This window comes from Pelodiscus sinensis, chromosome 1 (genome assembly GCF_052426305.1).
Source record: "Pelodiscus sinensis isolate ZL-2025 chromosome 1, ASM5242630v1, whole genome shotgun sequence".
NCBI classification, from domain to species: Eukaryota; Metazoa; Chordata; order Testudines; family Trionychidae; genus Pelodiscus; species Pelodiscus sinensis.
Window position 1 is genome coordinate 61,594,030 of NC_143052.1, and position 27,939 is coordinate 61,621,968.

General features: G+C 47.8%; 1 long non-coding RNA gene across 1 annotated transcript in view; it reads left to right on the forward strand.

Annotated features, from left to right (window-relative positions):
- LOC149525574 (uncharacterized) overlaps nt 1-23,981 on the forward strand; it is a 50,307-nt gene extending 26,326 nt beyond the window's left edge. Inside the window, exons 2-3 of the long non-coding RNA XR_016350000.1 lie at nt 19,822-19,906; nt 21,593-23,981. This is a non-coding gene — a long non-coding RNA (uncharacterized LOC149525574). The remainder of the gene's footprint in view (nt 1-19,821; nt 19,907-21,592) is intronic.
- The last annotated feature ends 3,958 nt before the right edge of the window (nt 23,982-27,939 follow it).

The window sequence follows — 27,939 nt, forward strand, 5'->3', positions numbered from 1 at the left end:
TGTTTCCTTGCAGAAATTTGAGTTGACAATCTTAACTCTGCCATGTTTGTCATTTCATACAACCTGTTACTTTACATATCTTTGTGGGTCTTCCTCTCTTTAGCATCCATTCACTCTCATCCACGGAGTTTCCTCTAACGCAATTAAAAGACAAAAAGGGGGAGAAAGGTACCCATTAGTAGATTTCATAGTGTTATTGTAGCAATGTTTCAGATACTCAACTAAATCAGAGAAAACTATGCACACCTCCAACACATACATCTCTGATGTCCAGATCTGCTCTCGTATAGTGTATGAGGTGCATACCACAAATAAGTCCCAGATAATTTCCGTCAAAATGAATGACCACAATGGCCCATAGAGAAAAAAGCATTGGTTAGGCTCTGCAGGGTAGGTAAACCATGATACCAATGTAGGCTACTTCTCTCCACCTGATCAGCTTGTAGTCTACAACCCTTATGTCATGCAACCAGTCAATGGGAGCTGAGAGACTGTGCTATGGATGGAGCAGTGCATGAAGCATCCCCCTCACCCATGCAGTGCGGAGAGGCACATGGAACGGACAGTTACTCTGAGCTCTGGGGCTGTGGCAGGCAGGAAGCTTGCCCAAGGGTCCCACTGGGCTGCAGGCCAGCAGCTGCTAAGGCAGGGGTGGGCAATAATTTTTGACTGGGGGCCACTTCAGAAATTTTTGAAGTGGCCCCAGGCTGCTCCAGAAGGGGCAGAGCCAGGACACTTCTGTGCTTCCCCGACCACAGACCCTGGTTAGTCTGCAGGTGGGAGAGCATGTGAAGTCTTTGCCCTCCGCCTCAGAGAGAACTGCCAGATGTTCTGAACAACTGGTGGCTCCCTCTAGGTGCTCATGCCCCTGGTGATGGGAGGAGACTTTGCACACTCCTCTCCTGCCCCCAGGTCAATCGGGGTGGGGAGAGCATGTGAAGTCTGCCCCTGCCCTGCAAGGGAGTGCCATGCTTGGAGTCACTCGCCAGCTGAACCACAGGTGGTGGTTGACTGTGCTGAGCTCCTTGCAGGACGGGAGGAGACTTTGTATGCTCCCCCTGCCCCCAGGCCAGTCTGGGTTTGGGGGCAAGGGGAGCATGCAAAAGTCTCTTCCCGCCCTGTCCTGCAAGTAGCACACAGCGCTTCTAAGTGCCACGCATTCCTTACAGGGCAGGGTGGGAGGAGACTTTGCACACTTCCTCCACCCCCAGGCCCTGATTGGCCTGGGAGCAAGGGGAACACAAAGTCTCTCATTCCCTGCCCTCCAGTGCATCACACTTACAGTCAACTGCCAGGATTGACTTTTACATGCCACTTGCTCCCCCGTCCCCAGGCCCTGTTTGGCCTAGAGGTGGAGGCTGGATCAACCCGCTTGGCGGGCTGGATCTAACCTGTGAAGGCCCTTTTGCCCACCCCTGTGCTAAGGTAAGTGCCTCCCAGCCAGAGTCTGCCTCTCGCACCCCACCCTCTCCTGCACCTCAACTCCTTGGCCCACATCACCACCCAAACCCTCTGCACCCTCCTTTGCCCCAGGTCAAAACTCCCTTCCAGACTCTGTACCCCTTCCTATTCTCTTCCCCCAGGCCAGAATCCAATCCTGCACCTATACCAAGTCTCAGGTCATGCACCCCAATCCTCTGCCTTAGGTCACAACCCCCTCCTTCACCCAAACTCCCTCTCAGACCCCACATCCTTTCCTGCACCCCAGTACCCTACTCCAAGCTCCTTTCTGGACTCAATCTCCATCCCAGACTCTGTAGCCCCTCCATAGAAAAGTGCATCCCTTGACAACTTACCAAAATCTTCTCAGTTTCGGGCCCCCAATGAGTTAGGGACATGGTGGGATCCATGTGGCCCATTGAGGATCTATGTGTGGCCTATGAGACGTTTTATTCGCAGTTTCACACATGCAAAGTTGCCAGATTCTGCTGGTTCCTTTCTGTGTAGTCTTACCAGTATGACTAAAGTGACATTCTCATAACGCAAGGGCACATGAAGTGAGGTGTGTGCTGATTGCACACAACACTGACTGACTGTGAGGGCCATGCATTCTCTCTACACCAAATCAAAGTGCTGTTATGGTTCATTCAGCACGCCCTTCAAATTCTAGGTATTCAAGTGCAATTAGTAAAACTAGCCTATCTCATCTTGGTTATGACAAACCTTTGGCCCATTGAGATGATGGAGGGCCACTCACCTGGCTCACTTACAAGTCTAGGTTGCCCATCACTTATTTAGTGCACTACCTTAGATAAAATTTGGCTAAACAAGAACATTTTGACCAGCATCACAATAGATTGATACCTAGCTCAGCATAAAGAAAACCAACCAACCAAAACATAACACATGCATTCCTCTTTGGAAGCAACACCTGAAAACATTTAGGCTTTGTCTATACCAACTGTGGCCAACCCGTGGCTCGCGAGCCACATTTTCCCCCCCAAAAAGTGCGGCTCATGACGCCGCTCCTGCGTTTGCCTCTCCCGCCCCCGCCAATGGCTCCTGGCTCCCTTGTGCTCACTGGGTCGGTGATTCAAAATGGCGCTCAAGATGATGGCCGTTGATATGGCCTTTTTTTTTTGCTTGACAATTCTGGGGGGGCTTTCCTTTTTTTTCTTTTTCTTTTTTTTTTTGCTTGGGGGTTGGCCACCCCTGGTCTACAGTGCCTATGCAAGTGAAGCACAGATTAGCATATTGATGCAAATCATTTGCATAATTTATTCAAGCCATTTTTGCACAAGGGTTTTTTGTGCAAAAACAAGCAGTGTGGACTCTTTTTTTTTTTTTGCTCAAAAACCCCTTTTTCCGCAAGATCAGTATACTTCCTTTTTTGGGGCATAAGGATCTTGCAGAAAAAGGGGGTTTTGCGCAGAAAGAAAACAACTACACTGCTTATTTTTGCATAAAAACCCAGTGCAAAAACGGATTGGCAGAAAATATGCAAATGAGATTGCAACTCATGCAAATGAGTCCCTCATTTGCATATTTTTTGCTGAGAAAACTCCTAGTGTAGATGTAGCATCAGGAAACAGCTATTATTTGAGGGGAAAAGGAAGGTCCTATGTCTCTAAAACCAATGACTCGATTGACCCCACATTTGGAACACTACTTCTCTGCACTCTCAGAAGGCAGCACAGATTTCATGTGCCAGACTTTAGAGTTCAGAGCACAAAGAAGTGTTGTCTTTCAAGCAAGAAGGATAGAGGCATGATACCCATCCATCTGCAGCACAGAAATGCTGAAACTTCTGAAGTGGCCCCTTCATCTAATTGTGATATTCTCAGCTGCAAGAGAACATCCCGTAGAGACCAGTGAGCCTGAAACAATAGCTGTCAGACATGTGAACTGCTCCATTCACGTCAGGGGGTGTTCCCATTCCTCTCCTGAACATTTGACAGTCTGTGCAGTGCATGAAGAATGCCCATTCTCAGCTCCCCATCCAAAGTGGCAGGAGTGGAGACTTCCCCAAAACCTGGCTCACATAAGGGGCAGAGAGAAGCTCTCAAACCCCCCTTGACAACACCCTTCAGAGGCATCTGTGATGCTTCTTGGTGTACCCAAAACTGTGGGTTACCTTGTTTCCTGCTTTTCTTAATGAGAGGGAGATTTGCTGGTACTAAACGGGATGACAACTCGCTGTCACCTGAGTTTATTAGCCGCACCAAACTTCTCAGTCCTTTTTTTGCCTTTCAGGTCACATTTAGTGCACCTAGGTTTCATTCATGGCAATGGCATCCAGTCCACCCTGTCAGGAAAACTGGCAACCTTAGGTGTACCCAAGCCCTTGAATCCCTTGAAGAACCTTTCCCTGTTGTACTAACTCCTGTCACTGGATACTCACAGTAATTGCTAAGTTTGCTTCCTCCAAAGAGTACACGCATGCCAGCTTACTTGATTCAGCTAAGAACTCATGCTTAGCTTATGGTTATAGCACTGAGATCTACTTATGCTAAAACAAAGAAAAGGTTATTAACAAAGATTGAGCTTCAAGTGCTCCTGAGTAAAGGTAGTAGAAACGGCTGTGGTTACAAATGAAACAAAAGTCTATAGCATGCTGCTAAACTTGAGGTGGGTAAACTCTTTGTCTGAAATGTCTCTCTCACCTCCAGCAGTCTCAGCATCACCAGCTCCTTGGACCAGGACCCAGTTTTCAAGGATACAAAAGAGGCTATCCTTCTTGCTCCCTCAATGATGAATAACTTTTTGCCCTCTTCTGACAGTCCAGTAAACCTTTGAAACGTACCTTTTTGACATATGTCTTCTCCCCCAATGAGATCCTTTCTAGGCACACAAGGAAGGGACATCACTAGGGGCTCATATACTGCATATCCTAGCATAATGTGAGGGTAAGGAAGGGGGGGGGGGGCACAGAGCTCCCTAGAAGAGGAAAAGCCCCTCAGATCCGGATATATGAACAGCAAGGAGAATATGGGGCTGACAGGTGATCTTTCCCCATGTGCTCCTCCCAATATCACACACTTTTCTCACTTGAGCCCCAGCCTCTTTCCCTTCTATACCCAACATCATTTATCTACTTCCTCCTTGCTTCTGAGTCCCAAACCTCTCTCTCTCTCCCTATTCTCCCACTCCTCTGCCCCTCATACCTGTCTCTCTCCCAGCAGTTAGTCACAGATCTAATTCCCCCTCCCCAAATACTTTTGAGTATCTTCTTCCAAAATAATATTGCCACTCATGACTCACAAGTTGTGGCCACCTCTAGCCATTCAGTCAAAAACATCTTGTCTTAGGAGGTGGGGGGCTTGTGAGTAAAATATTCCTCTTATGTTAGTTGAAGGGGTATTTTTCAGACATCAGTCTCCATGAGGTCTGCGATGCAGCCAGTCATTAGTACCTCCCAATTTATCCATACAAAGCAGCATGAAGAACAATTTTGGGGGAGGGAATCCTGTAACTTGCATGTCCCTTGGTCAAATGATACCCAACAGGGGTCATTTTCTCTAGCTACATTTCTGGACCTACATGAATCCCTTCACATCAATCTGCATCACCCTTGTGTGATACTCAACATGGTTAGCATTGAAGATTCTTGGTGCAGTTTTAGGTAATGTATTTGAACTTGACAACCAACTCACTGCAAAACTAGATCTTAGCTAATTTACTCATTTAATCAACAAAAGTAGTCTCTAGTAATAATTGGCTGCCTTGCTGAGAGTCATATGTTCTTCTTCAAGTGATGTCCCCAGGGGTGCTCCACTGTAGGTATCGGGCTAGTCCCGGCACCACAGATCGGAGTCCTCAATAGCAGTAGTCAGCCGAACTATGCATGCACGGTCAGCAGATAGCGGCGTTCGCGCCCTTTCTCTCATACATGCAGTCCGGCTCCCCCCAGTTCTTTTGTTGCCACCCTCGGTCGCAGATGGAGCGAGCTCTTCTCCTCCACTGTTGATCACAAAATTAAGATTTCTGTCAGTTAGTTTACTGTTCCAGTACATAGTTCTTATCATAATAGTTATAGTTAATCATAAAAAAACAAACAAACAAAAAAGGGCTTCACTGCTTTTCTGAGGTTAAAAAAAAGGAGGAAGAGAGATTATAAGGAAAGAAAGATCTGAAATTACATATATTGAGGTGAACTTCGATAACTCCCCTCATACAATGCCGGGTTTTAAAAAATGTGAAACATGTCGTGGGGCCATGCCAGTGTCGGACAACCATTTGACATGTGTTAGATGCCTCAGAGAGGCCCATGTGCCTCAGAAATGCCCACATTGTTCTAAGCTCACAGCTAGAGCTTGAGATAGGGACCCACAGCACTGACACCACTACCCGTGCCGACTCGAGCACCTCGCCTTTCTCTAGCACCAGATGCACCAGATACACCTCCGGAACTGAAAAAGGCAAGGACTAAGTCAAATAGACCACTTAGTCCTAGCCCTTCACCGACCTTCTCACCAGTTCCGTCTTCCTCATCACTGGCACTGAGATCACCAATACTACACCACAGGTCTCCCTCGCCTCTACCACCAACACCGGGATGTGCATTTCATTGCACCATTCACCCGAGGCAAATGTCCCTCTCACCTCCCCCTTCATCAAGGGGCTCAATGACACTTCACTCTCCAACTACATCAGGTCATGATATGTGCTGGCAGGAACACAGAAGTGCATATTCCTCTAGGCAGGCATCACCAAGACATCAGTATCATGACCATCATAGATACTATTATGACCAACCGTACTGTTGCATGACCAATGCCAGTATTACCCTCCATCAAGACACTGGTCCCCTGTTGCTACCAATCCAGGCACTCATACCATGAGTTGTCCCCACAACTTCATGTGCCTGCCTCCCCACCACACCAATCTGAGCTGGAGGAAGGTCAACTTTCTGAACCGGAGGAGCAACAGGCGGATACATTACCAATGATCCAATCCTCCTCTTCATCAGATGAGGCCATCATCCCTGGAGATACATCTCCCCCGGACGACCTTAAGCAGTTTCAAGAACTGTTTAAAAGAGTGGCTGCTAGCCAGGAGGTCCAGTTAACAGAAGTCCAGAAGAAACAATATTGTCTCCTCAAGAATTTACAACCATCCCAGCATGCAAAAATAGCGCTGCTGACTGATTGAAGCAATTATGAAGTCCTCTGTGGAAATCTGGCAGACCCCAGCCTCTGCACCCCCTACAAACAAGAGGGCTGACAACAAATATTTTGTTTTGACCAAGGGTTCAGAGTTTTTGTTCTCACATCCGCAACCAAATTCTCTGGTCATAGATGCAGCCCAGCAGAGGGCAAAAACTCCACAGTATAAGAATGTTGCAGTGGAGAAAGAAAGTAAGCGTATGTATGAACCTTTTTGGCAGAAAGATATATTCTTCTTTGACACTTTTGTTATGCTTTGCCAACTATGCATCGCTGCTGTTGAATCATGTCTTCGACAACTATGCTAAACTCACAGCACTGATGGAACATTTGCCCAATCCAAAAAGGTCCATTTTAAAATCCATTGTTCAGGAGTGATATGCCTCTGCCAGAACTAGGCAGCAAATTGCATTGGATGTGGTGGGATCCACAGCCACCGCTATAGTTATGAAAAGGTCCTCATGTCTTCAGAATGCTGGAGTTCCACGGGAGCTTCAGACTAAGGTGGAGGACCTCCCATTCGACAAATAAAAGTTGTTTGCTGAAAAAACAGATGAGGTCCTCCACTAAAGCAAGGACTCAAGCACTCTCTGAATCCTGGGGATGTGCACACTCCCATTCCGCCGCAAGAAATACACGCCCTTCCAAAGACATTATGACTTCTTGCAGCCAAGATACCACCAATGTCCTTTTGACTAACACCAGTGAATGAGACAAAGACCCCAAAAGAGGCATGCCCAAAACAACCGCCCCTCCACTCAGCCTGCTAACAAGCAGAACGTTTGACAACCTGGTCAAGGGCTCACAAACCCCCTGTACCACATGCCAACCCAATCCTGTAGTTGCCATTTTCCATCACCGGCTCAAACCTTTTTACCAACATTGGTCCAGCATCACCATCGACCATTGGGTTCTAGAGATCATTTTGACAGGGTACACCATCCCTTTCACGTCAATACCCCCCGACCTCTCCGTCCCTCTTCAGGGACCCTTCTCACAAGCATCAGTTACAACAAGTAGTCCACCACCTCCCTACCATCGGAGCAGTGGAGAGGGTGCTGTGCGAGTTCAGAGGCAGAGACTTCTATTCCAATTACTTCCTCACCCAGAAAAAAATGGGAGGTTGGAGATCCATACTCAATCTTCGAAAACTCAACCGTTACCTGCAGAAGCAGCGTTTCAAAATGGTGACTCTCTTGACCATAATTCCAGCGCTAGATCATGGGGATTGATTTGCAGACCTCTACCTTCAGGACGCATATTTTCACGTGATGATCCACCCTGCCCATAGAAGGTTTCTTTGCTTCATGGTTGAGGAAGACCACTTCCAATATCGAGTTTTACCCTTTGGACTCTCCTAAGCACCCAGAGTCTTCTCCAAAACGCTCACGGTGGTAGCCATGCATCTCCGCCAACAGGTCTTAGTAATTTTTCCCTATCTTGACGACTACCTTTTGAAGGGGCCGACCAAAGCCAAAGACTTTCACATGGTTGTGACAGCGAGAGAGACGTTTGAGTCTCTAGGTTTGGTCATAAACGATCAGAAACCAACATTAGAGCCAACTCAAAACCTAGATTTTATAGGAGCAAGTTTGGACTCCACAACGGCAAGAGCCTACTTACCTATACAGAGGTACCAGGCCATACGAGATCTGATTGCAATACTTACCTTAAGTCCTGTAGTCTCTGCATCACATGCCTACAGCTCAAGGACCATATGGCAGCCACAACATACATGGTCCATCATGCAAGGCTTCATTTTCAGTGCCTGTAACAATGGCTGGTGTCAGTGTATATTCCCACAAGGCACCATATTGGCAAATGAGTCACTCCAACATCTGCTGTGATATCTTCCTTAGAGTGGTGGACCAGTCCACACAACCTCCTCGCAGGAGTCCCATTTCACCAGCCTCAGCCGTCCGTTTAGATCACCACGAACACCTCTCTGATGGGCTCCGGGACGCGCATATGAATGATCTGACCATTCAAGGACGATGAACACCATGAGAGGCAGCCCTTCATATCAACATCCAAGAACTCAGGACTGTCCTCAATGCCTGCAACCATTTCAGAACATATATCTCCAGTACCACGACCAGAATCCGCACTGACAATAACGCCACAATGTACTACATCAATCGTTGAGGGGGTGGGGGGGCAATCCCATTCCCTTTTCACAGAGGCCGTTCGCCTCTGGAACTGGTGTATCCACAACAAAGTTACGCTCATAGCTTCATACTTACCGGGAACCCACAATACCACAGCGGATGCGTTAAGCAGACAATTCGCACCACATCACAAATGGGAGCTCTGGGAAGATGTTCGCTAGCACATCTTCAGTCTCTGGGGTTCCCCACAAATAGACCTGTTTGCATCCCAGAAAAACTCAAAATATCGACAGTACTGTTCTAGTGCTGGGATTGGCAGAAATTCTCTGGGCCATGCCTTTCTTCTCAGTTGGACAGGTCCACTCCTCTATGCTTTTCTGCCCACCATGTTCATTCCCAGAGTCCTACACAAAATCTAAAGGGACAGAGCCAAAGTAATCCTTGAAATGCCATCATAAGCTCACCAGCTATGGTTTCCCTTTCTTTATCAAATGACTCTTCTGCCACCGTATCCCAGTGTCTTCTGCCAACCCTCCCCAGCCTTCCCAACCTACTGACCCAGAACCATGGGACCCTTCTCCACCCACAGCCTCACGTTCTCCGCTTGACAGCATGGCTTCTCACTGGTTCTCCAATACCGAGAACCTCTTCTCCTCTCCGGTCAAAGAAATCCTAATACACAGCAGGAAGGACATGACAAGAACAACCTTCACGCATAAGTGGTGCAGATTCATTGCCTGGTGCACTAACAAACAGGTAGATCCATATAGGGCACCTCTCAAAAAAATCCTCGAATACACCTTATCGTTACACGACGCTCGGTTGGCCATAGCATTCCTAAAAGTGCACCTGGTGGCTATTACTGTCTTCCGCCAGTCTGTGGATGGCATGTCTATAGTCTTGCACCCTACCACCAAGCTCTTCCTCAAAGGGTTAACTAACCTCAACCCTCCCCCTCAGGCTTCCGCCACCTCCATGGGACTTCGACTTAGTTCTGGACACCTTCACTAAACCATCTTTTGAGCCATTGGCGACAGTACCTCTGCCAATGATTACAATGAAGCTTATTTTTCTATTGGCAATTACTTGGGCCCTCAGGGTCAGCAAACTGGTGGTGCTGATGGCAGTACCGCCATACACTATTTTTAACAAGCACAATGTAATATTATGGCCACACCCAGCCTTCATTCCAAAGGTCTGTTCTCAGTTTCATATTAATGAACCCATCGTTCTGCCATTATTTTTCCCTAAGCCTCATACCTCCATTCAAGAGACATTACTGCATACCATCGACGTGTGCAGAGCACTAGCCTTTTACATTCAGAGAACTTAGGACTTTAGGAAGTCCCAGTGCCTTCTGGTATCTCTTGTGGATTGCTCTAAAGGACATTCACTATCCTCCCAACACATCTTGAACCTCATAGTGGCCTGCACTGAGAGAGATTACACTATCCGCAACAAACCATTTCCGACAACACTGAGGGCTCCTTCTACCAGAGCCATATCCACGTCCATAGTGTTTCTCAAGGGAGTTTCTCTTTCAGACATATGCCACTCGGCCAAGTGGTCTTCTAATGTCACCTTTATGAAGCATTATGCTATACTACATCTTGGGCCACAGATTCAGCAGTGGCCTCGGTGGTGCTTTCCACAAGCATTAGACTGTGACTCCAAAACCTGCTGTCCAAGGGCTCTCGACCACTGCTACAAAGTCACCTACAGTGGAGCACCCATGGGGATATTATTCAAAGAAGACGAAGTTACTCACCTTGTGCAGTAACGATGGTTCTTCGAGATGTGTGTCCCCATGGATGCTCCACTACCCGCCCTCCTCCCCACTTCAGAGTCCCTGTTGGTAATTGTCTCTTTCAGATCCTCATGTGGACAAGAGGAACTGGCAGGAGCCGGACCACGTGCACAAGAGAAAGTATGAACACCGCAAGCCGCTGACAGCGCATGCGCGGTCCAGCTGACTACTGCTATTGAAGACTCTGATCTGTGGTGCCGGGACAAACCCAACACCTACAGTGGAACACACATCTTGAAGAACCATTGTTATTGCACAAGATGAGTAAGTTGGTCTTTCTTTACAGCTGCAGCTGTTCTCTGTATAGTTTCCCTCACAGTACTGCTATTGGATGGTCCTAGAGCAGTGGTCCCCAACCATTTGAAGCTGCCAGGTGCCAGGGGGCATGGCCATTTGCCTGCCGGGTACCAGAGGGTGGGGGACACTTGCGCACATACGCCACACCCCCATGAGCCACGTGCCTGGGGCCAGCAACCCTATGCGCCACATGGCCACGGGTGGGGCGGCCACCCATTTGCAGCAAGCCTGGGGCCAGCGTCCTCCAGAGCCGCATGCCCAAAGCTGGCAACCCCACCCCATAGCTGCGTGCCTGGGGACGGGGAGGCCAATTTGCCATGCTCCTGGGGACATCGCCCCCCATAGCCGCGCTCCCGGGGCCGGTGCCCCCCATAGCCGCGCTCCCGGGGCCGGTGCCCCCCATAGCTGCGCTTCTGGGGCCGGTGCCCCACACAGCCATGTGCCCGGGGGCGGGGCGGCCAATTTGCCACGCGCCCGGGGCTGGCACTTCCCATGAGCCATACACCCGGGGCCGGCTCCAGCACTGCTCATGCGCCACGCACCCGGGGCGGGGCCAGCCCTGAGCACTTGGCGGGCACAAACAAATGCCCCTGCAGGTGCCATGGCGCCCACAGGCACTGTGTTGGGGACCATTGTCCTAGAACATAGATATATCTATTTTGATAACACCCTCTAAGTTTTCAGATTTTAAGATTCTTACCCATTCAGCCTTGGATTTTAGGGTTATATGTGTTAGTGGCCACTATTATCTTCTACACCCGAAGACATTGCCTCATTCATAAAATAATCTGTATTTGTCTATTTCATAACCTGATATAGCTAATCATAGAGGCACTAAAAGTGAGTTGTTTGATGCTGGCATACCAGGTGCCAGCTCTGTTGCTTCAGCCAACACTGACAAATTCATTGCTGGAAACCAGTCCAGCTCACTTGTGTGTTAATATAGTTAAGATGGGTATTGGGCTTCTAACAATGTGTTTAGACTTTATGAAATCCTTGTAATCTGCTGCATGCCGTAATTCTACTTATAATGTTTGTAAGTTACGTGCTATAAAGTAATATTTAAGATTTTGCTTTATAGCTGTAAAAAATGTTAGTCCTGAAACTGCCATGCCATCAGAATCTATAAGCTCCTGCTCATTAAGAAGGTTAACAAAACTATATGGACCATTGTGGGATATCACAAAGCAAACTTTTGTTAATTGCCCTTTCACCCCCATGAAGAGGCTGTGTCTAAAAGGAGTTACAGGGGAAAAGGTAACAGCATGCAACAAGCAGATTGGGTAGTGTCATGTAGCAGGTCCTTTTGACCACGGCCTCACGCGTATTGCCCATACTGCCACACAAAAGCCCCTCACAAGAAAAACACAGGCCGCTGAGGCGGATCCAGGGACAGAGCTTGAATTCCCTCGGGTGCTCTGCACAGTTCTCAGTAAACGGAACTGAACTTGGCAAGCACCCGGGCCAGGAAGATAAGAGTAGGGAAAACAGTTAGGTTAATGAGCACTAAAAACAGGACAAGGTAGGAATAAGGGAAATGAGCTGTCATAATACACCAGTTAACAAGCACCTGGAACAGGGAAAGAAAAGACATAGCTAGCTTTCACGTGTGCCAGTCATGTCTGCATCAGGCACTGACCACAATGCCTTGAGGCAGACGTCATATCAAACAGGAAGGAACCCTAATATGGTACCAGATATCAAATCATAGTATCAACTAAAGCAGAACCTTAATATGGCACCAGATGTCAAAATTATAGTATAAAGCACCCTGAGCCCTAAGCTCGGGGAGGTTCCATGTAAAAAAATAGAAGGCACATATCGTCCAGCCTGGCTGAGGGGTTGATCACCCAAAGCTGCCCCCCACCCACCGAATCATGAAAGGGTGTACGAGTCCGGAGCATGCTACATGTTGTTTTGTGTCTGTGCATTGTGATTGTTACTAGGCTTGTAAGTATTGCTTAATATATTATTTGTCAGCTTAGCAATAGTTAGTTGTATTGTATTAACCATACTGTATAATGGTACCACACCTAGGTCTAAATAAGAACTAGAAGTAGAATTGAAGGGTTGTTAAGTGAATAGGCAAACTAATAACTAAGGGTATGTCTACACTACAAAGTTAGTTCGAACTAACGGACGTTAGTTCGAATTAACTTTGATAGGCGCTACACTAGCGCTCCGCTAGTTCGAACTTAATTCGAACTAGCGGAGCGCTTAGTTCGAACTAGGTAAACCTCATTGTACAAGGACTAAGCCTAGTTCGAACTTACTAGTTCGAATTAAGGGCTGTGTAGCCCCTTAATTCGAACTAGTGGGAGGCTAGTCCTCCCCAGCTTTCCCTGGTGGCCACTCTGGCCAACACCAGGGAAACTCTATTGCCCCCCTCCCGGCCCCGGACCCCTTAAAGGGGTACGGGCTGGCTATGGTGCCCATGCCAGGTGCAAGCCTGCCAGCACCCAGCTAGCAGACCCTGCACCTGGCATGGCTCGAGCCAGCCACCTGATGCCCCCCAGCCCTCCCCCTCTTCCCGGGACCAGGCTGGCAGCTCCCAGGAGCTTGCCCGGGACCGCAAGAGGTTGGCACCCACCTGGTCTAGTGCGGACATCGTGGACCTCGTATACGACCTCCGCACTAGGCACAGGAAAGTGGCCGTCTAGGGCAGGAGAGCTGCCAGCCTGGCCACCCAGGAGCAGGTGTGCATGAAAATCAAGGTGGTCCACTGAGACCCCCGAGCCCTGAGCTTACAATGGCCGTACTGGGTCAGACCAAAGGTCCATGTCTGCCGACAGCGGCCAACCCTAGGGACCCTGGAGGGGATGGATCGAAGACAGTGACCAAGCCATTTGTCTCGTGCCATCCCTCTCCAGCCTTCCACAAACTTTGGGTAGGGACACCACTCCTACCCCCTGGCTAATACCACTCCATGGACCCAACCTCCATCAATTTATCTCACTTCTCTTTAAACTCTGTTCTAGTTTTAGCCTTCACAGCCTCCTGCAGCAAGGAGTTCCACAGGTTGACTCTTTGCTTTGTGAAGAACAACTTTCTGTTACTAGTTTGAAGCCTGCTACCCATTCCTTTCCTTTGGTGTCCTCTAGTCCTTCTATTATGGGAACTAATGAAGAACTTTTCTTTATGCACCCTCTCCACTCCACTCATGCTTTTATAGACCTCTATCCTATCCCCCCTCAGTCTCTTCTTTTCTAAACTGAAAAGTCCCAGTCTCTTTAGCCTCTCTTCATATGGGACCTGTTCCAAACCTCTGATCATTTTAGTTGCCCTCCCCTCTCCCACCTTCTCTCTTCCCTTCTCCCACCTCCTTTTCCCAGTCTCCCCGAGTTTTGTTCATTAAAGAGAGATTCTATTTTTGACCACACGTTTTCTTTATTTTGTACATCAGGAAGGGGGGCTAGGGAAGGGTAAGTGGAAGGAGGTGAGGGAGGAATGGGGTACGAGCCCCCAATGCGGAGTACTGGGCTGGCTCTGCGGGCTTCTGGGGGTAGAAGCTCTCCTGCAGCCCCCCAATTGCCCCCTCTCCGCAGATGGCAGCCTGCGGCAAGTGCAGCTGGGCTGATGGCCGAGTGCTGTGATGTGCCCAGTGTGGGCACTCAGGGCACTCCAAGACAGGACTGCTTTGCAAGCGGGGCACCCCTGAGAACTGTCTGTCCGGGGTGGGGGTCGGGTCCTTTTAAGCACAGCCCTCGGCTAGCCTGAGGCAGCAGCTCCACGCTCTAAGTCCTCATCTGATGCCCTGCCGACACTGCTTCCGGCCATCCTTATCCTCGGTTCAGGGTCCACTTAATGTGGACATGCTAGTTCGAATTAGAAAAACGCTAATTTGAACTAGTTTTTTAGTTTGGATGCGTTAGTTCGAATTAACTTAGTTCGAATTAACCAATTCAAACTAAGTTAGTTCGAATTAGCGCTGTAGTGTAGACATACCCTAACTCTACCAGCTGTTCAAAGATAACCATAGAAGGATTGGCTATAGGAGGAGTTTTTATTATTGTTGTATTGGTTTTATTTGTTATATTCTTTTTTGCATGCTGCGCTGTCTAAGATGAATCAGAGACAGTAATTTAATATAATCAGATTGTAGTCAATAAAGTTTGTAATTGGTTAAGTACGTTTAAGTCTCAGGCTTTCCTCCTTTGTGGCCCCAGTCCCTTGCCACAAAAAGCCACCCCTAGACAATCTTTCGAACCTCTGGTTCATCAGGTAGCAGTGGGAGTGGTTGGGGGGGCATGATCTTGGGGCTGGAGAAGCCCTGGACTGGTGTGGGGGGAGCACAGCTCTAGCCAGCCCCTTTCACTGGTTGCCTGCTGCTTAGAGTGGCAGCCTGCAGAAAAGCCCCAGGAGGCCAGTTGGGAGTGCGCTACACTTCCTCCAGCAGCAGAGCACCCCACTGGCTCTTACCAGAGTGGCACACTGCTATACTTTCACCTCTGGGGCTATGTCTAGACTGCAGGCTTCTTTCGAAAGAGGCTCTTTCGAAAGAGCGCGTCTAGACTACAATGCGCGGCTCGAAAGATCGATCCGCTATTTCGAAAAAGAGCGTCCAGACTGCTGGACGCTCTTTCGAAATTGAAAGTCACCCGGAACTGCTTCTGCCAGGGCATGGGGGCAGCTTTTCCTTCCGGGTGCTGCCTGCCTGCCCTTTGCAGAGACGCGTGGTTAAAGGGACGCCCCTGAACACCCGTTGCTCTGCTCCTGCAGCTGCCTTTGCTGTCCCTCGAGGAATTAAGCAAGGCATTGCAGTGCTGGTTTGGAGTGCTCAGCTTCCTGGGACACCCCAGCAGCTTTTTTCTTTTGAGGTTTTTCTGCTTGCAGACCCTTTTTTTTTTGGCATGGAGCCAGAGCTGCCCCTGGGCAGGCGATGGCCCCACACCACCATACTGCAGCTATTGCTGCATCTTCATGACACTGTCATGAGGCTACTTCCCGAGCTGCTCCCAGACCAGAGGTACGAGGGGTTCCTCCGTCAAGCAGCCGCACTGCCCTTGCCTCCAAACTTTTTCGTGGACAGGCGTGTTTGGAGGTTTGACACCAGCTCTGACTGGTGGGACCGGCTCGTGATGGAGATCTGGGATGACCAAGACTGGCTACGGAACTTCCGGATGAGAGAGACCACTTTCCAGGAGCTGTGTACTTGGCTCACCCCTGCTCTGCAACGGCAAGACACCCACCTGCGGCCCGCCATCCCCCTGGAAAAGAGGGTCGCCATTGCCCTCTGGAAGCTGGCAACCCCCGACAGCTACCGCTCCGTGGGACACCAATTTGGTGTGGGGAGATCTACTGTCGGGGCCGTCTTGATGGAGGTAAGTCATTGTCTGGGGACAGTCACAGTTTGGGGTGGGGGGAAGGGAGACTGTCAGGAAGGGCCAAGTGGAGTGGGAGTGGGAGGGAGCTCCTCCACTCACCCTGAATTGTGTGGGGGGGGGTTCTGAGGAGGGGATTCCCGGGGTGTTTGAGAGGGAAGGTGGGCGGTGGGTTCTCCTCCTAAGAGATAAGGCACCCCTTCTAACATTTTGTTGTCTGTCTCGTTCTGCAAGTGGTGAGGGCCATCAATTCGGAGCTGCTCAACAGGCTCATCTGTCTACCAGATCTGGACAGCGTCATGGCCGGCTTTGCTGCCCTCGGCTTCCCGAATTGCGGAGGAGCGCTCGATGGGACACACATTGCAATCCGTGCACTGCCCCATCGAGCAGCCCAATTCATAAACAGAAAGGGCTACTTTTCTATGGTCCTCCAGGCCCTGGTCGACCATTGTGGCCAGTTTTCTGACATTTGTGTTGGGTGATCAGGGCGGGCACACGATGCCCGCATCTTCAGAAACTCGTACCTCTACCAGAGGCTTCAGGCAGGAACATTTTTCCCCCATCGCCAGTTTGCGGTTGGGGATGTGCACATGCCGGTGTGCATAGTGGCTGATGCCGCCTATCCCCTGATGCCGTGGCTGATGAAGCCCTACACCGGCCACCTGGATGCGAGCAAGGAGCAGTTTAATGCTCGCCTTAACCGGGCTCGCAACCAGGTGGAATGTGCGTTTGGCCGTTTAAAGGGCAGATTCCGGTGCTTGCTCACACGCCTCGACATGGGGAAGAGCAACATCCCCGAGGTGGTGGCCGCGTGTTGCGTCCTCCATAACCTCGTGGAGAGGAAAGGGGAGGCCTTCCTACCAGGGTGGGGTAGAGCTGCTGATGGCCAGGAGAGGCTCTTTGCCCAGCCCCGGACAGCTGCCATCCGCCAGGCTCACCGGTCTGCTGTTGGCATCCGGGAGGCCCTCCGGGAGCAATTCTCCAGTGGAGGCCACTGAGACTGAGTGTACTGAGGGGCTTCTGCCTGGGGACTGGGCCCTGGCCCAATAGAAGCTTCCCTCCACAACCCATCTCCTGACCCTGTTTGGACACATCAGTTACACCAGGGTGTGTTTCAAAATAAAATGATCTGTTTACTTTTTGTACATATTATCAAACAATAGTATAAATGTTGCAAACATAACAAAATTTTTTTTCATTTTTGTTGTTGACAAAACTATTTACAATAAAGAAACATTTTGTTGAACCCTTTGTTTAACTGGGGTGATGGGGGTGCTTGAAACCTGGAGGGGGGAAGGGGACTGGAAACCTGGAGGGGGGAAGGGGACTGGAAACTTGGAGGGGGGAAGGGGATCAGGTTGCACGGGGCTTGCCAGATTTCCCTCTCCTGCCTGGGCCTCATGTTTGGGGTGCTCCACGGCTGCGGGATCGGGTGGTGCACCTGTCGGTTGGCTGGCTGGGGTGCTCTTGGGACGTGGAAGCCTGGGGGAGAGGAGGTCCAGGGGGAGAGAGGGGCTGGGGAACTGTGGGGGCTGGGGGAGAGGGAGGTCCAAGGGGGGAAAGGGATGCTGTTGTGGAAGGGGGGTTTGGTGGGGTGGGGTCATGGGGTGCTGGAGGAGCAGGACCAGGCACAGGAGCAGGCAAGCCACTGACCTCCCTCAGAGTGGCGCACAGGACCGTGCGCTGCAGGACCAGCTCGTCCATGAGCCGGTCACGCCAGCGATCCTCTGCCTCCGCCCTCTCTCTGAGGATGGAGTTCAGCTCCTGCACGGCCTCAACGTGCTGCCTCAGGATGTCCGCATAGACACGCCTGTGTCTGTGGCTCCCATGTCCCCGAGATGGAGATGGAGGTGGGGCTGGGGTGCTGCGGCCCTCTTCCACGGCTGGTCCGGCTGTGGAGGAAAAGAAGAAGACACAATCAGTCCTACAAACTGGACTCTGTAGCACTTAAAATACTAACAGGATGGTTTATTAGGGGATGAGCTTTCCTGGGCCAGACCCACTTCCTCAGATCAGAGTAACACGGCTACATTTCTATCACAATCAGTCATGTGTGCAACAGCTGTCCAAAAGGGCCCTCTCCCTTGAGACAGGGGAAGCAGACATTCTGAAGGTCACACTGTGTGTGTGTGACCTGGGCATCAGCCTGAGCATGACAGGTTTCCCTTGTGCATCACCCACTGTGCACCCACCTACCTCCCCCCCCCCCCGGGTGTGACACAACCTCACTGTACTCACCTGCTGTTCCTCTCCTGCGCCAGATGACGCCTGGGAGGCCTCTGAGGTCTGAGTGACTGGCTCCATGGTGAGGGTCGCCGTCTCCTCGCTGTCCTCCTCCTCCTCTGGGACCATGTCCCCGTCTCCAAAGTGCTCTAGCTCCTGCTCTGGAGCGTCCACCACGGGGTCTGCCAGTCCAGACTGTATGAACCTCCGTGGCGTGCGTGCTTCTCCACTGCCACCCAGGATCTGGTCCAGCTCGGGGTAGTAGGGGCAGTAGTGGGGGGCTGCCCCAGAACGGGAGCTCTCCTCCCTGGCCTTAACGTACCCCTGGCGCAGCTCTTTGACCTTGGAGCGCACCTGGTCCTGGGTGCGGGGGTAGTGGCCCTTCTGGGCCAGGGCTTCAGGCATGCGGCCATAAATTTCGGCGTTTCGCCGCCGGCTTTTGAGGGCCTGTAAGGCCTCCTCCTCTCCCCAGAGCTCCAACAGGCTCTTTATCTCTGGGCCAGACCAGGATGGTGCCCGGCGTTTGGAGCCCTTGGCTGGGTCCCCAGAAGGCTCGGTGGAAGGGCCAGGACGCTCTTGGGGCTGTGACATGCTGCAGCAAGGTCGCCGTGTGCTCTGGCTCCTTGTCTGCAACAAGTGTCTGTGAGGGTGCCTGTCCCTTTAAGGAATGGCTGCAGCCAGGAACCACAGACGTGCAACCCATGGCCCAGATTGTCCACCAGGGCTTCTTCCTGGAGGCCAATTCTTTCAAAAGAAAGGGCTCCCCCCGTCCACACTCACGTACTTTCGACGGATCTCCCTCGAAAAAGGCGTTCTTCCTCGTAAAATTAGGTGTACGGCCATCGAAAGAAAAGCCGCGTTCTTTCGATTTACTTTCGAAAGAACGTGGCTTGAGTCTGGACGCAGGGGAAGTTCTTTCGAAAAAAGGGTACTTTTCCGAAAGAACCCCTGAGTCTGGACACGGCCTGGGAGTCGGGAGAGTTGCCCTTTGGCATGGGCTTTTGGCAGGTGCATCATGGATTAAACCCTTGGGATCGAGTCATGCCCTGAACCTGAAGAGGGGAATGAACTGGGGTGGGAACCCCCAAACACAGACTAGCTAACTAGCAAAGTACAATAGTGATAGAAATGTAGCCGTGTTAGTCTGGTGTAGCTGAAACAAAATACAGGACTATGTAGCACTTTAAAGACTAACAAGATGGTTTATTAGGTGATGAGCTTTCGTGGGCCAAACCCACTTCCTCAGATCAAATTGTGGAAGAAAATTGTCACAACCATATATACCAAAGGATACAATTTAAAAAAAAAAGTGAACACATATGAAAAGGACAAATCAAATATCAGAACAGAAGGAGGATGGGGGGGAGGTAAATGTCTGTGAGCTAATGATATTAGAGGTGATAATTGGGGAAGCTATCTTTGTAATGGGTAAGATAATGAATGTCTTTGTTTAAACTTAGGCGTAAAGTGTCGAATTTAAGCATGAATGTCAGTTCATGGAATGGACATGAGCAACACATCTTGAAGAACAACAATTACGAGAAGGTAGATAACTGTTTTTTACTATTGCCTTGGCATACACAGCTGCTGACATGTTGACATGTCCTAGTCCTCCACCCGATGTATTGCCGTGGGTTTATATAGTTTGTCATACATATGTTCTAGAAGATTTACGCAGCATTGCTCGGGTCCTTAAGTCAATTAATTTTTTGGTGTTTTTTGGAAAATAAAATGAAAATGTATGGGCTTCATTTGAATAATTGCTCTGGGGTGAAGCTGGGGATGAGGGCTTTCCCGCAGAGAGAGGACTACCCCAGTGTTCTCTCACTGCAGCAGGTTGGGTCCAGGTGTGATGTGCCACTCCATGGCCTCTGCAGCTTCAGAAGGCACTGTTGGGGGAGGGGTATGTGTCCCTCCCTCCCCCAGCTGGGGCAGATCCAGGTTTATCTGCCCCCACACTCCCCAGCCAGAGTGAGAAATGCAGCAAACTGTGCTCTCTCCCCTCACTCCCTGACAAAGGGGAACAGACAGCAATGTTCCTGTGTGAATGGAGGGGGGAAGCTTGATTCCCCCTCCCCCCCGCTCCATAGAGGGCACCTGAGGGGTGGGAGCCTTGGGGCTGTGGTAGTCCTAGTTGGGGAAGGGGGTGGGGATGTGCCCCAGCTAGCTCCTTTCACTTGGTTAGTGATTCTGTCTCTTTTCTGAATGAGTTTATGAGAAGCAATCCCATTCCAGGCACATCCTAGCACAATGAAAATCCTCCTCTTCCTTAAGTTTTGATAAGAGAAAGCTATATACTGAATTTGGTGGTCCTTGCTCTTACTGTTTAGGAGGAGTTCTTGAACAAACAGGCAGACAGACAAACTCTCTCAAATGTATAGCAGATGATATAATATGAAAACTGTCTTTTTATGGGTCACTGATCTTGTACATTTTACCAGAATCCACACAAGGTCTCCTTGAATTATAAATTTATAGCCTACCTGTGTACAACAGGTATCTTTTTGGTTTTTGGTTACCTGAAAACTTGGTGACATTTTCTTACTCCATTTGACATATCTTTAGAACCAACAGAATAAGATATTACCAATAAAATATATTACCTCACCCAACTAGTCTATTTTAAAAAAATTCTTATTTAATTAAAAAATTCAAAGCAGTCCTAATGAGGGAGACACTCCCATTGTTTCTGTATTGTATTGTACAGATCACTTTGGCAGTGTAGAAGGATATCTGGATAACTTGCATAGATCTTTTCTAATTTATATGTTGGAATTACAATAGACTGCAGCTTTGCTCTTTATGCTTACCATTGGAGGTTTTTCGCCTTCCTCTGTAGCATGGGGTACAGATCACAGCTAGAGGATTCTCTGTATCTTGGGGTCTTCAAAGTATTTGAAGGCTTCAATATCTGAGATATAGATGAGAGGGTCATTCTGGAGGGGGTGGGTGAGATTCTGTGGCCTGCACTGTGCGGGGGGTCATAATGGTCCCTTCTGACCTTACAGTCTATGAGTCTGAGTCATTGTGTCCTCAGAATCTTTTGATAAAGTAGGTAACTGGGGGAGCATCTGTCCTATAACTTCCCTTGGCTATTTGTGCAATATTCTTTTGAGCTTTTTTATACTTGAAAATTTGTTCTAAGTCATGCTTTTGCTGTTTAAAAAATAGTTGTTATTGGTTACTTCTTAGGGGAGAAGTTACTTTCTGCTCTCCTCTTTCTTATAACAGGATCAAATGGACCATCAGTTAATTTTGAATAGAATTTCATAAGAACAATGAAATGACTGCAAGCACATCACCAATTCCAGCCTGCAGGATTTCTCTCTCCCACCTTGAAAGGTGGCAACACAATTACTGATAGCCTTGTAGATCTGCTTTAAAGCTGGGCATAACCTGGCAGTGAATGAAATGCATAACCTTCCAACTCAATGACATTTAACCCAACCACACATCAGTTCAGGCAGCAAAATAAATTGGTACTCAGCTGCTCCCAGTCTATTTTTCTGGTTAGGGCTATAAATAAAAGAAATGATTGTGGCTTCACCTGTGTGATTTTTTTGTGTGCGCGTGTGTGCTTTGTTCTGTTGTTCCCAACAGGAAGGACTGGAGGAGACTGTACCCAGACTTTATTATGTAGCTAATCATTTACAACATCCATATTTAATTTCACATTCTTTTAAAGAATGCTTGTTATATCTGTGTATAGACCACCCACCTTTTCTTCTGCCTTTCATCCTTTCTCCTCTTATTCATGCAATGCAATTTCATCACTCAGTTCTGACATTAAAATGACAGTGTACCATATGCTATTGTAACCAAAAGTAATATCCTGCTGAAATGAGGTCTAAGCATATTTACACAATAATGTATAGACTCTATAACTAGTAATGATGTACCAGAGGACCGAATGGAAAGAGATGTACAGAAAGTGGAGCTTTTCGGTGGATATGAAATCTATGCTTAAAAAAAAAGCAGCTAGTAATCCTCTGTACCAAACTCCTTTATCTTTCTCCAAAGACATGTTTGTTTTCTATAGTGTTTATACATTCACATGAATTCACAAAATGCTGTAAATTCCTGCCTCCCCAAAAGAAAACAATCAAACAAAAAACTCCATTTGAAAAAACCCTCTTACAATGGCAAGACCAAAACCCATTTTTATGAGAGGTTCTAAATGAATTCTTGTCATTTCTCCACTAATGAGGAAGTTGTTTTGTGTTCTGTAGATGCTTAGTACTTACCAATATTAATAATGCTTTAAAAAGTCTTTTAAATGGTTCAGTTACCAAATGCCTTTGACTGTTTCAGTAAGACACTGAAACAGACCTCATGCTCTAAACTAATAAGGCCAGTCCAAAGCACACAAAGCCCAGAGTGACCAAGTATTCTTCTGGTGTCTTTACTATCTCTGCTGAAGTCACATAAATCATTTTCAAGCAGTTAAATCAATGATCATAAATTAGGACTCTGTTTATACAATGCCTTGTGGTAAATTTTCATGGTTAGATTAATTTAACAGCTGTAGTGAAGTGCACCTCCCACAAGATCATGTCACAGAAGATATTTTTCTTTTTTAAAACAAAAAGAAATGACTGAATTATTTGTTTTTACATAATACACAAAATGGAATTCCTCAGCCTATCCCAGCTAATGCATGTTTCAATTGTACCCATCTGTTTAAATTGCACTGTTCAGAGATTGCCTTGATCCCCAGGTGCAGGTACTCCATCTGTGCTGCTCGGAGAGACTATTTACAGCAGAGGTTAGGCCAGTGATTGCTGGGATGGAAAACTCATTTCTCAGCCTGGCTTTTATTTACACTCTTATTAAAGATCCTTTCACTCATGTTGGAATGGCAGCTAGTGGTTGCAGCGAACATTTGGCACTGAGCCAAGCAGCAAAATTACCATGTCGATGAAAGATTGTCTGCTTCCATTTTAACCTTTCACTGTTCTCCCCCCACCCTTCCAGCTATATTTGCATGAAGAAGATTATTGAAAGAGATAGGGGAACAAAGGAAGAAAGAAACCTTGTCAGCTGAGCTCTCCAAGGAAAAAATAACTGTTTGTCACCAATTTGGAAATAAAAAATCTTTACTGTTTTATTAATCGGATATGCCTGTTCCTTAATCATCAGTCGTAGAGTTTGTTTTCTTCTGAAATAGTAGAGCCACTCATTCCCTCCCCTCTTGTGAACACTTCCTGGGATATAACTGCAATGAAGTGGTTTCTATTTAATCTCAGATGCAGTGCACAGAGCCGTGGCAACACCCTGAAAATACTTGGCCTAAAAATTATTTGCCCTTCAGTTAGAAATTAATCATCGCCCTGAATGTAAGCTCTTCGATTGTACAAAGTGCACTCTCATCCTTTAGAGAAAGGAAAGATATTGGCTTTAGCTGACTAAGTCTGCCTGCCATTCAACAATGCAGCTATAGACCGGACAGTGGGTTTTTATTTTTTTTTAAATTGGCCAGAAACTTCAAAACATCTGTTTCCAGAACCAACATACGATTGCTTCACAGTAACAAAATCCAGATCTGCTGCATAAGACAATGAATAACATTTCTGAGAACCAGCTGTAGTGTGGCTACATCCAAGAACACCCAAAGAAACGATCCAACACAATCCCCAAACTTCCTGCTACTGACCAAGCCACTACTTTCAACATAAAAACAAAAATGCAAGGGTGATGTAACTGCTTGGTTGTTAATAGCGCACTGCTTCTTTCTCCTTAGCAACTGAGTGAGAAGAAGGCAGGTCCACATTAGCTTTCCTATTCCCGTGAGGTGAGGGTATTTTTTATTTGGAATTGGTTTTAAACTCCCAGCTCTTAAAGTTATGGGATATCGTGAAAGTCTCAGCTTCCTTCTTCAGTGATGATCCCTAGGCAGAGTCCAAATGTGGGTGCATATACACGTCATGAGCCAGAGCTGAACTGGTCATAGTAGTGTCCATTAACCCACAAGTGCATCAACTGTGTGACAAATCCAAGGCTCAAAGTCTGAGAGGCAGTGTGGGGTGATGCCACTCCAGTTCCTTTTTGAAGCTTCATGGCCTGAGTCAGATCCCTGTGCCTTGGTGCACTTAGACTAAAAAAAAAATTGTGTCTGCTTCTTTTTTTGTACATAATTTCAAGTTGTATATCGTTGTCTATTACTGTAGTTAGTTACTTTTATTCCTCCATGTCCCCAAGAGCAGGTAGCTAATTTAACAGAAAAATTCTCCCATTGACCTAGCACTGTCTGTATGTAGGACAGCAATGTAGTTAAGCTGTTCTAAATCCCCATCCAAAGGTGGGATTTAATACAAAAGTGGTGCCTTTTCACACCCCTGAACAACACACGTATAGCTCAGCCCAGAGCCACTCTCAAGATTTTCACTCTTGGTTTTTGAATGCTTGGGATAAATAATGTTTTTGGTTTTCTCGCTGTTCCTGTCTGAAATAATACTTTGGAAGTGGCATAGAAAGCCGTTTTTTTTTAAAAGACACGCTAATAGTGAGCTTATCTATGGAATCCATGTTCCCGCTAATCTTTTCCATCCATGTACAGATTTTTTTCCATTCATGTGCAAAATAAATAGTTTTATGTACACTGAGGCATGTATAAATGTGCACTGCCGGTAGAAACAATAACAACAACAAGAAAAACCCCTAGCTGTGGATGCTCTGTTAATCATCTGGACAGCATTTGAATCTCTCCTGTGTGGCAGCACTAGCACACAGCTGACAGGAAACTCTGTGTGGAAACCTCTAAATGGCAACGCTAAAGGCAAGAAAGCCTGTGCACGGAATTTTAGACTTTTGTTTTGCTTGTTGCATAATGGCCAACCCAATCCCACTCTGCTCTGAAGCATTAGTGGCATACCCCATGCTGTGATGTTACCCCTAAAACAGAAGGCCCAGTCACCATCTTCGCTCCAGTGCAAGACATTGGCATACAGGCGACAGTATCAAGTGGGGGGAGGGAGTGTCCCTTTGCAATATTCTTTGATAGAAAAAAAGCTTAAGAAGCTAGTTATTTCCTTTCTCATGGAATATATTGCTTTAATATTTAGGGAAAAAAGAGAATAGTATCAGGCGCCTAGAAAACAGGCTAGCCGGTCCAATCGAGACACAATCTAGGCAAATTAAGTTTGGACAAATCATTCACCTTGTTCCTGCTAGAGAGAGTTTTCCTGCTTCTGAAAGAATTTTGATTAATGCACTGTTGATGTTGGTAATTGTGGAGCGATTTAGGGCATGATTTTTGGTTAATTCCCCTTATTGCTTCTGTGACGGCGCGTTGGGGGGTCCCCCGTCTCCTGCACCCTGAAATGGTACAAACAGACTCCACCAGCCAGTGGAATTGAGGGTGGTTTATTGCTCCTCCAGGATAGCACAGATGTAATCTGGTTACAGGAACTGGGGCTAAGAGGCCTCAGTGCCCCCCTTGAGATAGGGGAGTCCCAGCCCCCCTCCCCAGCTCCTTCTCCCCTGCTTTCCAGCCAGGAACTCACCAACTCTTTTCCAGCCCTGCCCTCCAGCCAGGGCAGCATTCCACCTTCCTTTGTTCCTCTCCATGGGGGTGTCTGGCCACTGGTTGCATAGTGACTCATCCTGTTTTGCTGGGTCGTGGTACCCACGGCAGCCAGTGGGGGTTACCCCAGAGCCAGCAGCATAGAAACCAGCCAGGTACCCCCACTACGTCACAGCTTCTTTCTCAGAATCAACAGAGCTGGAAAATTCCAGGGATGTGCGGCGGAGGCCAGCTTTGTTTGAAGATGAAGCACTGAGCTTGTAAAAACTTACACATGTACCTGAATAATCGCATTGACTTATGTGCATAAAGTTGAGTACAGCAAAAGCATGCTCCAGGTCTGAAGAGCAATTAACAGTGGAGATGGCACTGCAGTAATTTTGCCTTCTTTCTGCTTCTGGAACATTCATAATAAGAGTATGATTTCATACACTCTGTTTGCTGATCAAAGGTACATTGCAATTGTTCAGTATTTGTGATTAACACATACAATTTGCTGTGGAGTGCTCAGTGCTCAATATTCTAGCTGTGCTGCTTAGCTGGGAGAGTTCTGAAAGGTGTGTGTATCATTTCTATTTTCTAGAGGAGTGAGCACTACTCCTATAATCAGGAGGAAGGATTGCAACAACAGCTAGGGAACATTCTTAGGAGAGGCAACAGATAAACAGGATCGGGGTATGTCCCTTTCTAGGCCACATAGGCATTGTCTGCCTTGTCTGAGGCACCATTCGTCAAAAAATGCTCAGTGACTGTAAGATTTATTGACGGTGCATAGATTTAGTATTCTCACAAGTGCACAAAGCCATACTGTGTGTGGACCTGAGATCTCGCTATGATGGCTGTGGTTAGATCCTTGTCTGCTCATGTAATTGCTTCTGTGACATTCTAAGAACATTGTACTCTTCCTATGTTAAACTACTCATAGCTCATCTTCTAGATGAACATGCCAAATTCATGTGTGTAAACTGACTTGCTTAAAGGTTAATGGAAAACAACTACAAAACAGTGACAGCAGTACTGAGGAAAATTCATTGTGAAGTGTGAGAAATACTCTTTCTTGCTGTAGTCCCCAGCTCTGCTTCTAGGTCATGGGTGAAGGTAAAGGCCCAGAGTTACCCATACACTGGTGTCCGTGGCAATGTGTGTGGAGCGACTTGCCTCAAGCCCTCTCTCTTCTGGAGGGGCCCAAAAAGGGGCAAGGCTGGGGTCAGAGTCTATGAAGCTGCCCTTCATTGCTGCTTCTGCCACAGAGTACAGTGGTGGCAGCTGGAAGTCCTGGGGCTTTGATGATGATTTGAAGGACTCCTCCACCTCCCCTCCTCACAAACCCTGCTAGTAGAGTGCAGCAGCACTGTAATGTCACTTGTGTTTGGGCCCAGTACTAGCAGCTGGTTCTGACCAGTATGCCATACTGGCCTGTACCAGCCCACTTTCACTTCTGTTCTATACAGTTTAATGCCATCATTTAATAACAAATATGTGGGGACATTAAGGCTATGTCTACACTGCCCCTCTCTTGCAGAAAACATATGCAAATGAGGCTAAACGTAGATTTGCATAATTAATGAGGCTTTTGCGCAAAAACCCCCTCTTGCGCAAGAGCTGTTCTTCCACATTTTCTTCCAGAAGAATGGCTCTTGAGCAACAGGGGGGTTTTGTGCAAAAAGGAACTGTGTAGATTGCTCTTTTTTGCACAAAAGCCTCTTGCACAAAAACGGAGCTTAATTAATTATGCAAATGAAGCATGGCAATATTCCAGATTAGCCTCATCTGCATGTTTTTCCACAATCGAGGGGCAGTGTACACATAGCCTTAGGGATGAGATTCATAAAGGAGACTTAGCTTGAGCAATTGAGTGCCTAAATTTTAGGTAACCTGCTATACACTTGGATAAATTCCACTTTGGATAAAATACTGAGATAGGGATTTGAACTGGGGTCATCCATATCACAGAGGAAGACATTGATGTGACTGAGTGTACCTCTTTGTTCAGGACTATGATAAATTTCATACAAAATATGTCTTGTGAGATATCATTTCAAAACTCATTCTTTAC